General features: G+C 49.4%; 1 pseudogene; it reads left to right on the top strand.

The window, feature by feature from the left end:
• The first annotated feature begins 813 nt into the window (after window positions 1-813).
• LOC136303294 (uncharacterized) lies at window positions 814-2356 on the top strand (annotated as a pseudogene).
• Window positions 2357-12899: the final 10543 nt, after the last annotated feature.

Raw genomic sequence — 12899 nt, 5'->3', positions numbered from 1 at the left:
CCAACTGCCTGTCGCTTCGGAGAGGACTATAAAAACCCCTGAATTAAGCAGAGACTTTGTGATCTCCCCACTGGAGAAACTCGCGTCTATAGGCATCTTCAAAAGCCGCGAGGACTCGACCCTCCATGCTGGTAGCTATAATCCCCTTGCCCTCTTTTTCTGTCTTTCTTACTATTCTCTTTTCTCTCCCCACTATGGCATTTTTTGGCACAAAATCAAGGTGCATTTGTGATTGAGTAAACTGAGTTTGTCCCCCGCCGTGTCTTTTGCGCTCTGAGATCCCTAAAATGAACCATCACCAAGCCCGCTTGTGGGAGCGGATCGTGACATTAAATTGGCATCACGGACAGGATCTGGATGGACAGAGGAGTTGCGGGTTTTACATAGTTTGTAACAGGGGAAGGAGCCTCGTCTCAGCCGCACCTAGCACGCCACTTGGGTGAGCGCTGTTAGAACGCAAGGGGGGCGAGGGAAAATTCCCGCAGACCGTACGCACCCAGGCGAATAGCACTTCCTGTCGTCAGGATTTCACAGCAAGGTCTCATTGTGCAAAAGATGGGACCGTGGTGAGTTTTTGGTGTGTGTGTGTGTTTTGGGCTGCTTGGCGTTGTTGAGGAGACAACCATTTGTAACTAAGGTGAACCTCCCAGGCAGTTTTGGTCTCCTGGCCCATTCCAGGGAAGCAAAGGGAAACAGAGTTTTAGCTGTGCCTTTGGTGTAACTTGAACCGTACCTCCCTGAGAGTGGTTTTGGTCCCTTCAGAAAATGAATGAAAAAGATGAGAATGCATTTTATGCTTTGCATGCAAAACATGGTGCTAGACCTTCTCCAGATGGAGCAAGGTGGGCACAGAATAATTGGTTTCACTTTGAAAACATTGTAGATAGAATATATTCTTTGCAAGATGATGCTAGATCGAAACTGGGCAGAAATAAAAGCCTTCTTTGCTCAGTTTTGGGGGCCTGTCTTTCGGCAGCCATAGAAACCCGTTTTTTACGGGTAAGTGAAGAACAAGCAGTCCTAGAATCCCTGCCAAATTTGGTAGAAGCTTTGCAAAAACAATTAGAAGAGGAAAGAAATCAGAATTATTTGCTGCAGATTTCCCTTGCAGAAGGGCAAAGTAAAACCTTCAAATCTGCAGATTCACCCACAGAAGCAGAAGGAAAGGAAGCATCCAGCATTAAACAAATATACCCTCAGAAGGAATTAGTACACATGCAAAATTGTGGGAAACACTGTTGCTCCAACTTGAGACCTCTCATTCAAACAGAATACAATTCTATAAATGAAGAGGATGGTGATCCCCACAGAACTCCCAAAGAAATACCATACACAGCCACTGAATTAGCTCAGTTAAAGAAAGAGTACTCCCGCCTTCCTAGTGAATCAGAGACGGAGGATGTTTGTCGAGTCTCCCTCACAAGAGGCGAGCAAATTAAATGAAGTGAACAAGAAGCAAGTGGCTCTTGGGGACATGGAGTTTTCTTAACAGCAGGAAATAGGCGTGCTCCATGGTCCCTGAGACAGCGTGCAGCCTACTGGGCAGGGGGGTTAAACCCCCTTGAGAGGGGCGACCCTCTGGCAATAGTCGGCACCTCAGACCGACTCCTAGAAAACATAGACAAAGCTGCATGCTTGCAAATGATACATGCAAGAAAATGAATCTCTGGCTGTGAGTCACCAATGCTCAATGCCTGTCAAACCTGAGATTATGACCCCTCTAATTCGAGGTTTGCCAGAGTCTTTTAAACCAACAGCAATTCTTCTTCAAAAAACAATAGCATCTATCTCTCCGCTAGATAGACTTGGAAGATTTCTTGGACAGACAAGAGATCAAACTGCTTCCACCGACTCCACTGACTCCTCACCTTTTACAACTCCTAGCACACAATCTAACAGCAGTTCTAAACTTTGGACATGGAGTCAGGTAGCAGAGGAGTTAATAAGTTACAGTAGAAAATATGGACCAGTGAAGTACCCCGAGGACAAACAAGAAAAACCCAGAGGAGTCAGGCACATTGCCTCTCCTAATGAAAAATCAGCAAAGGGAAAACAAATTTCCAAGCGGCAGCAACTGTGGTCGCTAGGACTGAAAAGGGGAGTGCCGCCAGAAATAACGGATCAATTGCCTGATGATAAATTGGCTAAAATAATTTCTAATTGGCCCTGTCCCAAACCTATTGTGTTGGAATCGTCCAACCAACAACCCAGTGCACCTCCTCTTCCACAAGCCTTGGGCAACAAGCCACAACATTCCCTTACACAAGTTGTAAACAATGAGACACAGCAAGTGGGGGGTGTTCATCAACGGAAAAGAATTTCCCACTTAGAAAGCCTTGCTTTGCAGATCCCCTGAGAGAAAATACAAAAACTTTCTCAAGAAGTAAAATTTTGGGATATCTGGTGGAAAGGAGGTATGACATGTACCCCAGCTGACACCCTAACCTCCTCAGATCAAATTCAAGTGCCTGAGTCCAGGCAAGATCTACAGCATGCCTTGGGATTAGTAGTGTTTTGGGGAAAAGACATTCCAGATTTTTCCATTTTTGCCAGGCCTCTTTATGATTTGTTGAGAAAGGGAGTAAAATGGGACTGGAGCCCATCTCAGGAAGAAGCGGTACAATTGTTGATTTTTGGAGCCACAGCTCATCAGGCCCTAAGCCCTATCCAGCCAACAGATCCTTTTCAGGTAGAATGGGGATTTGCTTCCTCACGGTTGTCAGTACACATATGGCAGTGGGGTCCTGAGGGTCCGACATGGCCTGCTGGTTTTTATTCCCGTGGTTTCAGAGATGCTGAAAAGAGGTATATTGCCTGGGAAAAAGGCTTCTTTGTGGTTAGCCCAGCTCTCCTAGAAGTAGAGAAGATTGTACAACAACCACCAGTTGTTTGGAGAGGGCCTTTCCAAGTTTTTAAGTCAGCCACTGCTGGGACTCCCCCAGCTGACGGGGTGGCCCAGACAGCCTCAGGAAGAAAGTGCTGTGCTCAGATTGTAACATTATTAGAACATCCTTGTATCATTATTGTAACGTCTTCTCAAGAACGGAAGGAGCTGTGAAAAAACTGGCAGTACAAGAAGCAGAAAACTTGGGGAGCATCCAAGACAAACCTGCCTCAGTTCTTACCCCTCCCTTTTCCCCCAAACAGTCAGCAAATCCTCGCTTTACTGATGCTTTTCCTTTTGGCCCAACAGCTCCAAGCATAGTTCCCTCACTACGGGGACCAAGGGATTCCAAGGATCCAGCACGTTACCCTGGACAACCTGTTTTGCTGGACCTCCCCACGGTGGGAGAGGTACCACTAGTGCTAAGACCCCCTCTGAAGAAATACCCATGGCTAACCTTTGATGCTCTAGGGAAAGAGTATGGAATAAATGCACAGGGAAGAATGTCCATCATTCTAACTTTCTGCCTTCTGGTGGCAGATTCTGTTGTGCTTACTTTTTACAGGAGAACTCCGAGGGACATGAAGGCCATGGAAACCATGATAAATATCTTAAATTGGGAATTCTAAACAGGATTGGTTCAGTAGTATTAATGAACAAATTGGCTGTTACAACTAGGGATTTGACCAAATTAGAACAAGCATTGCAGTTATCCTTACTGGCTTTGGGGACACATCAGTGGTTGCTATCAAACATATTAGCAAATTGGGAAAAGTAGATGTGAAGGATCACAAAATGATAATTGATGCACTTGGTGCTACACAAAAGAATGTTTCTTTGGCTCTTAGCTGCATCCAGACACAGCTTTGGATGCAGACAGTTGTAGCCTCAATCATAAGGGAAGGAGAAGAAGGCACTTTTCCTCCTGAAATTCGGAAAATAATTTGGGACAATGCAAATGATTTTGAAAAGGAATTCCAATCCTGGTGGAAATTGGTCAACTTTACCTCTAACCCCAATACCAACACAGTTACAGCTTTTGTAAGAACCGTATGTAATGCCTTAGTGCATTTGATATTGTTCATGCAATCATAGCTCAAGACATTTGTTTGGACACAGAGCAAAAAGATTTGTCGCTTTGAAGTACACCCTAAGGAAACTCCTGAAACAGTGCTTGTGTATATAGGCAATGGATGTGCTTGTGGAAGGACTGCTTGTGATGTTGTAGTTGTAGAAAATGTAGTGGTGGATACTAAAAATCACTCCAATTTTTTGTGTCTGCAATTTTACCACAATTCCAGGATGTGACTTTTCTTAGCCCCAGTTACATCCTACCACCTTTTCCAATCAAATTTTACCATGTTTCACCAGATAACGCCTGTCCTCATAGGAATGAATCTGACTTGAATTAAGCAATTGTTGCTTCACCAAGACTTAGTAGGAGTTTTGGAAAAGATCAAGAAAAATGGACAGAAAACTTTCGTGACAGTCTATCATGATGTGAAAGAAATACATGGTGTTTTAGAAAGGGTCCAAAGGATGCTGAATACAGGTGGTGGGATACCCTTTTTGGGTGGTCACCTACTGCCACAGGTATCCGGAACAAAGTGTGTCATCCCATTGTTGTTCTTTTGATTTTGGTGTTGATTGCTTTTGTCTTATCAGTCGTTTTACACATCCTCAGTTGGAAAATGATGAAGAAGTTGACACACTTGGCATCTATCATGGAAGCACACAGTTTAGTCAAGACCCCTTTTGCAAGACACACTCCCAAAGTTATTGACACCAGACATACTACCCAAACAGCGGAAATTAGACCTGCAACAGCGGATTCATTTGAAATTGTTGGTTGCTTGCTTTGATTATTGTTCTTTCTTTGAATGATGTTAGATTGTCATCAAAATTAAGCTTTTGTTTGAAACTTGTTATAACTTGAAGAAATTTGATGATTTGTTTTGAATATTTTGAAGAAATTGTTTTAATCAATATTGATTGATTTTGTTTTCTTTCTATTTCCTTTTTCTATTTTTTCCTCTTTCTCTCTCTTTCTTTCACACACACTCTCTACTGTCTCTGTTTTTTCCAGGATATGCTACTAACATGAACGAGTCCTGAAGACTTCACAAGACTACGGAAGCCTGCTGAAGGAGCTCTCTTGACGACAATCGTGAGTCCCGGGCTGGTGTAAGAGACGGTCTGAAGATCCTTCATCTGCCTCACCACCATGGTCAAGGACAGAGACTGAAACCCCTCAAAGGGACTTGAAAATCTCAAGACGGGAGTTGTGGCCTGGCTGAGGTGGGATGTTGGCCAAGTGCTTCCTGCAGGTGTGTTTGATGGAAAAACCCAGCACCCACATGGGAACATCAGAACCTGAGCAGAAACAATGGGCAAGTCACGGTGAAGTGACCGCGCCTGCTGACTCGTACTGGTCGACACCGTACCTGCTGACGACCGACTTGTTCTGAGTTCTCTAAATGAACACACTGCAATGATTTCCCCCACCTGTTTGGCCAACTGCCTGTCGCTTCGGAGAGGACTATAAAAACCCTAGAGACCCCCGCTCACTTTTGAGATCTCCCCACTGGAGAAACTCACGTCTATAGGTATCTTCAAAAGCCTCGAAGACTCCACCCTCCATGCTGGTAGCTATAATCCCCTTGCCCTCTTTTCTGTCTTTCTTGCTATTCTCTTTTCTCTCCCCACTATGGCATTTGTTGGCACAAAATCAAAGTGCATTTGTGATTGAGTAAACTGAGTTTGTCCCCCGCTGTGTCTTTTGTAGTCTGAGATCCCTAAAACGAACCATCCTGAACCCCGCCTCTGGGAGCGGATCGTGACACGCTGCGGGAGCGGCTGCCCGCGGTCTCCTTCCCGCCGCTGCCTCGGCTGAGCCCATTCCCCTGCTTGCGCTGGCAGGTGCCATCAAATGCATCCCAGGATCCCATCTCCCCACCTGAAGCCTCCAGTGCCCAGCCTGTCCTGGGCTGGTGGCAGCCAGCCTGACAAAAACCAACAGCCACGGGCCACCAGCGCCCAGGGGCTCAGAAGCAGGTGAGGGACGCTTTGGTTGGCAGGAGCGGAAGGGCCGGGGCTGCTCCCCTGCCTCTCTTTGCCTTGGGTTAGGATTCAATTTTCTTGCCTCTGTCCGAGGGGATAAAGGCATGGTTTTTCTCCAACACAGGGCAGGTTTTTTCTCTAGCATGGAGCCTTCCCCATGGCCCTTCTGGCCTTCCCCAGGCCCCTTCTGCCCTCTTGCAGAACCAGTGGCATTTTCCGCCACACGCAGTTTGTAACCCAGAGTCGAGTGCAGCCCAGAAGGCTCCAAGCAAGTCCTTCCAGGCTGACTCTGCAGATGCCGAGGCTGCTCTGGCCTCTGCCAGGCCTCTGCTGGGGCTCAGCTCTGGGCAAGGCTGGGCCCACTGTGGCCTCGCATTGCTCCGCGCAGCTGAGTCACAGGGGGAGAAGGATGGCACATGTCAAGGGAGTTGAGGTTGAAGGGAGTTTTTATTCTAAAAGCTGCCATAACAAACAGGGTGTCACAACAACCAGAACAAACAGGCTGTCCTAACTACCAGAACTAACTGGCAGTGCTAACTACCAGAACTAAGTAGTTGTCCCAAGTAGAAGAGAAGGCGCTTCATGTCCTCCGCTGCTCTTTCAGTTGCTTTGCTGCAGTGATCAGAGGGGTCAGGCTGGAGAGAGGCTTGGCTGATGCTAAAAATGGGTGCTGGCCAAAGGATAAAAAAGAAAGAAGTGAAGCGTTACTTTCCAAAGTCAAGTTCCTCCCAGGCTCTGTTGCAGCAGTACAAAGGGGAATGGATTTGAACTGCAGGGAGGGAAGCAGGCTCAGATTAGATGTAAGGGAGAATTTTGGTTTTTCACCAGGAGAGTGGGGAACACACTGACAGAAGGTGCCCAGAGATGTGGGAGGTGCCTCCTCCCTGGAAAGAGCCATGCTCAGCTCAGGCAGGGCTCTGGGGCACCTGATCTGCTTGAAGATGTCTGCGCCCATTGAGGGCACCAGGTGCAGAGGACCTGGAAAGGAGCCTGCCAACCCAAACCGGGCGAGGATTCTGCTTGCTTTGCGCGTGCAAAGCAGCCAGCCTGGAGATTATGGGAGAGGGCCCCAGAAGAAAACCCCTCCCTGCCGCTGCTCTTTCCCCTGCAGCCGCTTGGCATTCACCTGCAGCAGCTCCTGGGCAGACCAGCGCCGCTCCTCGTCCCACTCCAGGCTGCACTCGAGGAAGTCCCGCAGCAGAGCCGACAGGCGCCGGGGCTCCTGCAGCCGCGGAGTCCCGTTCTGCCGGATCAGAGTGCGAGCCTGCAGGAAAAGCAAACACAGCGCTCTGCCAGCTTCCGTCACACCCACAGTGCTCACATTGAGCCCAGCTTCTCAGCCCCAGCTCCAGGGGCACTTTCCTCCCTGGCAGAGATGCTGCTCATTTTTCTTTACCAACCAAAAAACCCAAAGCCTGATGCAGCCACAGCCATTGCAACATCCAAATGATCTGGCCTGGAGAGCCAATCTCATTGGCTTTCTTAGTAGGCACTTCCATCAGAAAGAGCAGATTTTGCTTCTCCAAATACCGACACCAGCGTTCCAGGCCATTTGCAAGAGTCACTGTGGTCTGACTGTTATTTCAAAGGATTCTTACATCAAACGCATCTCTGCAGGGACACTGACACTCAAGGAAATTCATTTGTGATGCCCCATCCCAGAAACTGCCAGACAAGAAACAGGTTTGTGTTGCTGAAAGCTCAGGCTTGGTGACATGGAGAAAGGAGCTTGGGCTAGGAAAGAAACGTGTTAGACTTTGGGCATGTTAAATAATCATCTTGAGGTGTTAGACAACTTTCCCAGTGAGAAGAGCCGGGAGGGACTTAATCTCGCCAAACCTGTTTTACAAACTCCTTCATAGATTTCTTGTGTTTGGGGGTGGCTTTTGGGGTGCGTTTGGGGTTTTTTTGCAAGATAACATTGGAGCTGATACTGGCTTCACGTTTTCAGGTCATCCTCACAGATAGAAGAGCTGAACACCTTAAAGCCCAAAGCACATTGTTGCCAGAGACTGCAGAATATTGGTCTGTGTTCAGGCTCGAGTCCTCTGAGAATTCCCTTCCCCATGTCCAGAAACCTTCATCTGCTCCTGCCAGGGCAGGGTCACACTGTGCTCACAGGCCTCTGCAAACACTGGAGAATCTGCCGCTTACCATGGCCGCCGTTTCCTTGAAGTAAGGAGGTTCTCCTTCCACCATCTCGATGGTCACAATGCCCAAGGACCAGATGTCCACCTTGGGGCCATAAGGAGAACTGGTGACAACTTCTGGGGCCATCCAGTGAGCAGTGCCCACCATGGAGCTGAGCTGGTCCTGCTCAGGGCTGAGCTGAGCGCAGAGGCCAAAATCAGCTGAGGACAGAAACAAACCCTGTCAAAGGCAGCTGGAATGAGGAAACCAACCCCAAAGATTCCCCACTCTCAGTGTGAGAATGCAGTCGTGAATACAGCTGCAAAAGTCCTCACGGCTGGAGGCAAGGAAAGATGGAACTGGACCCTTCAAGAAACCCTCAGCTTTCATGCAGTGGCTTTTACTGATTCCCTTGAAGATTTCCATTCCAACTCCTGCCCCTCTGCAAGGGCCATAGCCAGAGCAAAGCCACTCCTGACACTCCTGCTCCTCCCCTGAGCTCTCTGCAGGGGCAGCAGGAGCGCTTGTGGCAGTGCCACCAGCAGCACTTGTGGGGCTCTGGCCGCCACTGGCAAGCAGCCCCACACCCGCAGCCCGGGAGCGCCATGCCTGGCCAGGAACACTCACCCAGCTTGACAGAGCCGTCCATTCCCAGAAGGATGTTGGAGCTCTTCAGATCTCTGTGGATCACCTGGTTGGAATGGAGGAAATCCAGGCCCTGCAGACACTGAGAGAGAAAAAGAAACACCAGGGTAAAAATCAATGGCTGGAATATATCAGCCAAGAAAGGAGAGTTTAGAATTCTGCCAGCAGAAACTTTGCTGTGACAGGCCAGGAGTGCAGTGCACACAAGCTCCAGGCAAATGGTTCCAAGGCAAAGCTGAGAAGAGCAAATCAAACCCAAAAAAGACAGAGGACCCCAACAGCAGGAAAGGGGACAAGAACAGAAGTGCAGTGATGCTGGCAGGCCATTCATTTCAGTGGCTCTTTCCTCTCCAGCTCATAAAAACAAGACAGAAACAAAGCCCTGAGCGTGGAGCCGCTCCTCTTCTCCTGCCCTTCTGGAAGGAGCATCGTGTCCAAGCCATGGGAGGCACAAGCAGGATCCCTCACCTCCCGACTGACAGCTGCCATGTCTCCTTCAGCCATGCGTGTCTGTCTGACCACATCCTGCAAAGTTCCTCCATCCATGTATTCCATCACCAGCCAGAGATCTCCATCAACAAGGAAGCTGGAAAAGGAAAACAATGGCACAGAGATGAATGTGCAGTGCTCAATTCCCCCATGGCAAAGCCTCCAGTGGGGTTTTCTTTCCAGGTCACTTGTCAATGAGGACAGAATCCCATCTGATTTTCACAGGAGACACCTGTGAAAAAGGAGAGGCCTTAGATGGTAAGCAAGTGAAAAATGCACTTTTAGCAACAGCCCAGATCAATGTGAAACCACACCACTTGCCCCCAGCTGCTTCAGCATCTGAACTCATCACTTCCACCATTCACTCCACAACAAGGCAACACAACTTCCGGAGCTATCCAGGGAGGGAGGCCGTGCAGCACTTGGGATAAAAGTGGTCAACTCTTTGGAAAACCTTGCAGAAAGTCTCTTCAGCAACAGGCAGGGCCATTGAAAAATGGGCAGATGAGGCCTTTCTGGAAACAAGAACCTGCTCTTCCTGGTAACTGAAGCAATGGAAAAGATTTGGGAAGAAGACACCAAGGGAAATAATTTCTGCCATGGATTATCAGCACTTGTTGTAAGACACAGAAAATAGGGTCCGCTTGAAGAGAAAACCAAAGTGGTGCAACAAAGGAACATGGAGGGAGTGAACTGCCAGGCTGTTGTTTTGGCAAGATATGGCCGGGTCAGGCTTCTCAAAACAGGCTACGGACTGCGGATGCCAGGAAAGATTAACGCAGGGCTCGTGCACGGGATGAGAGCTGAAGCACTCACCTGTCCAAAGAGTTGATAATGTTGGGGTTCTTCTTGTCCTTCAGGAGCAGGAGCTCATTCACAGCTCGTTCCCTCTTCTGCCCTCGGAGACTCATTTTCTTTATGGCCACCTGAAGGGACATTGCAGACCTTCAACTGGAGGAGTCTGTGGCAGGAGGCCACAGCAAACACGGAGCGAGGCTTTTTGGAGCGACGCAGCCAGGCTGTGCCAAACTGCCTTGGGATGGGACACCAGAGCTCAGCAAGTGCCATTCCCACAGCCCATTGCTCTGCTGGCTGGGGGCTGCTTACAGGACACGTGGCCAGAGACATTTGGCCTTGTGAGCTCTGCAGAAATGGTCCCTCAGCTTCAAAGCTCTAACAACCTTCTCTGCACCTACACTCTTCTCAAATGGCCCTAGTTTACCACCACTCTTAGAATGATGATGATGATGTTCATTATTATTCAAACACATTTTGCAAGCAGGAGGTAATTCTGGTTCTGTGCAAACAGAGCAAAAGAGCTGGGAACCCTTTAGCAATTCTATGGCATTTGCTCATGATTTCAAACGCAGCTGCTCTGCTTGGGCTTGCACAACAAAGCAAACACACACATCCCATGCTCAGATGATCCCTGTCACAGGCTGGCAGCCACACCAGAGCCAAAGACAACTGCAGGCTTTAGGAGAGAGCTTTGCTCTGGACATCCATCTTCTCATTGCTCTCCCTCTCTCTCTGTCAGCAGACACTCACCTCTCGTCCAGTGGCCCTGTCGAGTCCTTTACAAACGGCTCCGAAAGCCCTGCAGACAAAACAGCAGAGAGGAAAGAAGCAGTGCTTTAGACCCTGGGAGTGAAAGTCAGGCAGACAGGAGATCTCTTCTACCTGTAGCATTCAGAAAACACCTGGGCGCGTCAAGCCTTGAAAGAAGGGCGCGGCAGCCACCAGCCCTCTGCCATGCAAGGTGTGCAAGGGAAAACTGAGGCCAAACATGAAGGAAAAGTGCTGGAGCAAACCCCAAATGTCCGTGATGAATTCCTTTAGTTCAAAACCTGGGCTGGGGGCCGGCTGTCTAAAGAACTAGAAAAGAATGTATTTCATCCTTTTGCGTTTCCTGCCTAAGAGCTGCAGGATCCACAAGAGCCCTGCATCAGGGCATCATGCATTTTCCCCTTGAGTGCAGCAGCTCTGTGTCTGTTACTGGATGTGTGGGGTCTACTACTTGTGCTGAAAAGAGCCCTTCTTAGTTCATCTCTGCTTTCTGTTTGGAAGCCATTCTCTTGATAATCCTGAGCGGTGAATAGTTTTGCAAGTAAAAGATTTGAAAGCAATCTTGTTGAGAACTCTTGTCTGACAGTCAGCAGATGGTGAGTTGCTCTCTTAGGCAATCCAATTGCATGGACAGAAGATCTTCCATGTCCTGCTCCTTGCTGCAGGCAGGACACTGCCAGCCTCAGGGGCCTTTGGAGGTGCCATCTGACCACAGTTGTCAATTCTGATCAGGACTGAGAGACAGCAGCATCATCCCCCAGTGCCTGAAGGTGTCTGCAGCTCTCCTGACTTCTCACTTGATCCTGCACCAGCAAAATACCTGGGCCCTGCTCGTGTAGAAGTAACTGCCTTGCACTTACCCTTGGCCAATCTGCTCCAGTTCCAGGTATTTCTCTGCAGGCTCCCCCACGCTCACGCTGTTTCCTGAAAGAAACCACATGGAAGACACTCTCTCCCAGACAGAGACCCCACCTTGCAGCAGAGCCAGAATGCAGCCCCACTCCCTGGGGGCCCTTGTTCTCAGCTGGGGAAGGACAATCAGTCACTCTGGGACATTCAGCTGCAGAGCAACACCGGCTGCAGCTGATGCTGAGACACACACACAGCACCTGCTCTGGCACACAGGAACAGAGCAGACGTACTCAGCTGCATCAGGCACTGCTCCCCTCTCCCCTCTGCCTGCAGGGCTGTGCTGCTGCCAGAACCTTCAGCCCAGGATCCCGCAGCAGAGGGAGGTTCTCCGTCCTCTTCGCAAAACGCTGCAGCTTCTCCGTCCTCTTCCCAAAATGCTGCAGGTTGGCCATCGTCTTTCCAAGCCATGGGACGTTCACCCTCCACTTCCCATGCTGGGAGACATTCACCCTCCTCTTCCCAAGCCACAGGATGTCCTCCGTCCTCATCCCACACCGGGAGATGTCCGTCATCCTCGTCCCACGCCATGGCAGCTTGGCCATTCTCGCCCTGTGCCGAGTGACGTCCACCATCCTCATCCCACACTGGAAGATGTCCACTGTCCTTGTCCCACACGGCGGGAGCCTCGCCGTTGTATTCCCAATCGGCGGGATGTTCACCCTCATCTCCCAGAAGAGCGGGAAGTTCACTGTCGTCTCCCGGCACAGAGGGAAGTTCGCCATTATCTCCCTGAAGAGTGGGAAGTTCACCGCTGCCTTCCTCCTCTTTGGCCTCCTCTTTGGAGGCAGAGGGAGCCGGAGGAGGTGCTGATGCTGCTTTTGTGCCCTGTGGACAGGCGGTAGTGTGAGGGATGGGAAGTTCCATCTCAGTTATCACCTTATTTATCCTCAGCTACACATCCAGCTGCACTAAGCAGAAATAGGGTTCCCAGCTGTTCAAACAAACAATCAATGGGCTAAAGTCGACATTGCCACTTATTGTTGGGAATTTGATACTCCACCATGGCTAAAGCCAGCAAGCAATCTTCTGCCTGCAAAACCACACCTGCAGCTCTTCAAAAGCACCTCAACAGAAAAGGAGAAAACTGCCAGGGATGCCTTTGCTGCTGCTGCTGCTGCTGCTGCTGCTGCTGCAAAGACACTGACAGGAACTTTCCTTCAGCCTCCCAGGCTTGCACTCGGCTGCCACACGCTGAGCTCACAACTTGCTGCAC

Source organism: Chamaea fasciata, unplaced genomic scaffold, assembly GCF_029207755.1.
Source record: "Chamaea fasciata isolate MVZ Bird 193981 ecotype frontalis unplaced genomic scaffold, bChaFas1.0.hap1 SCAF_32, whole genome shotgun sequence".
Taxonomy (NCBI): Eukaryota; Metazoa; Chordata; class Aves; order Passeriformes; family Sylviidae; genus Chamaea; species Chamaea fasciata.
The sequence above is the reverse complement of the archived record's forward strand: the minus strand, read 5'-3'. Positions and strand labels throughout refer to the sequence as shown.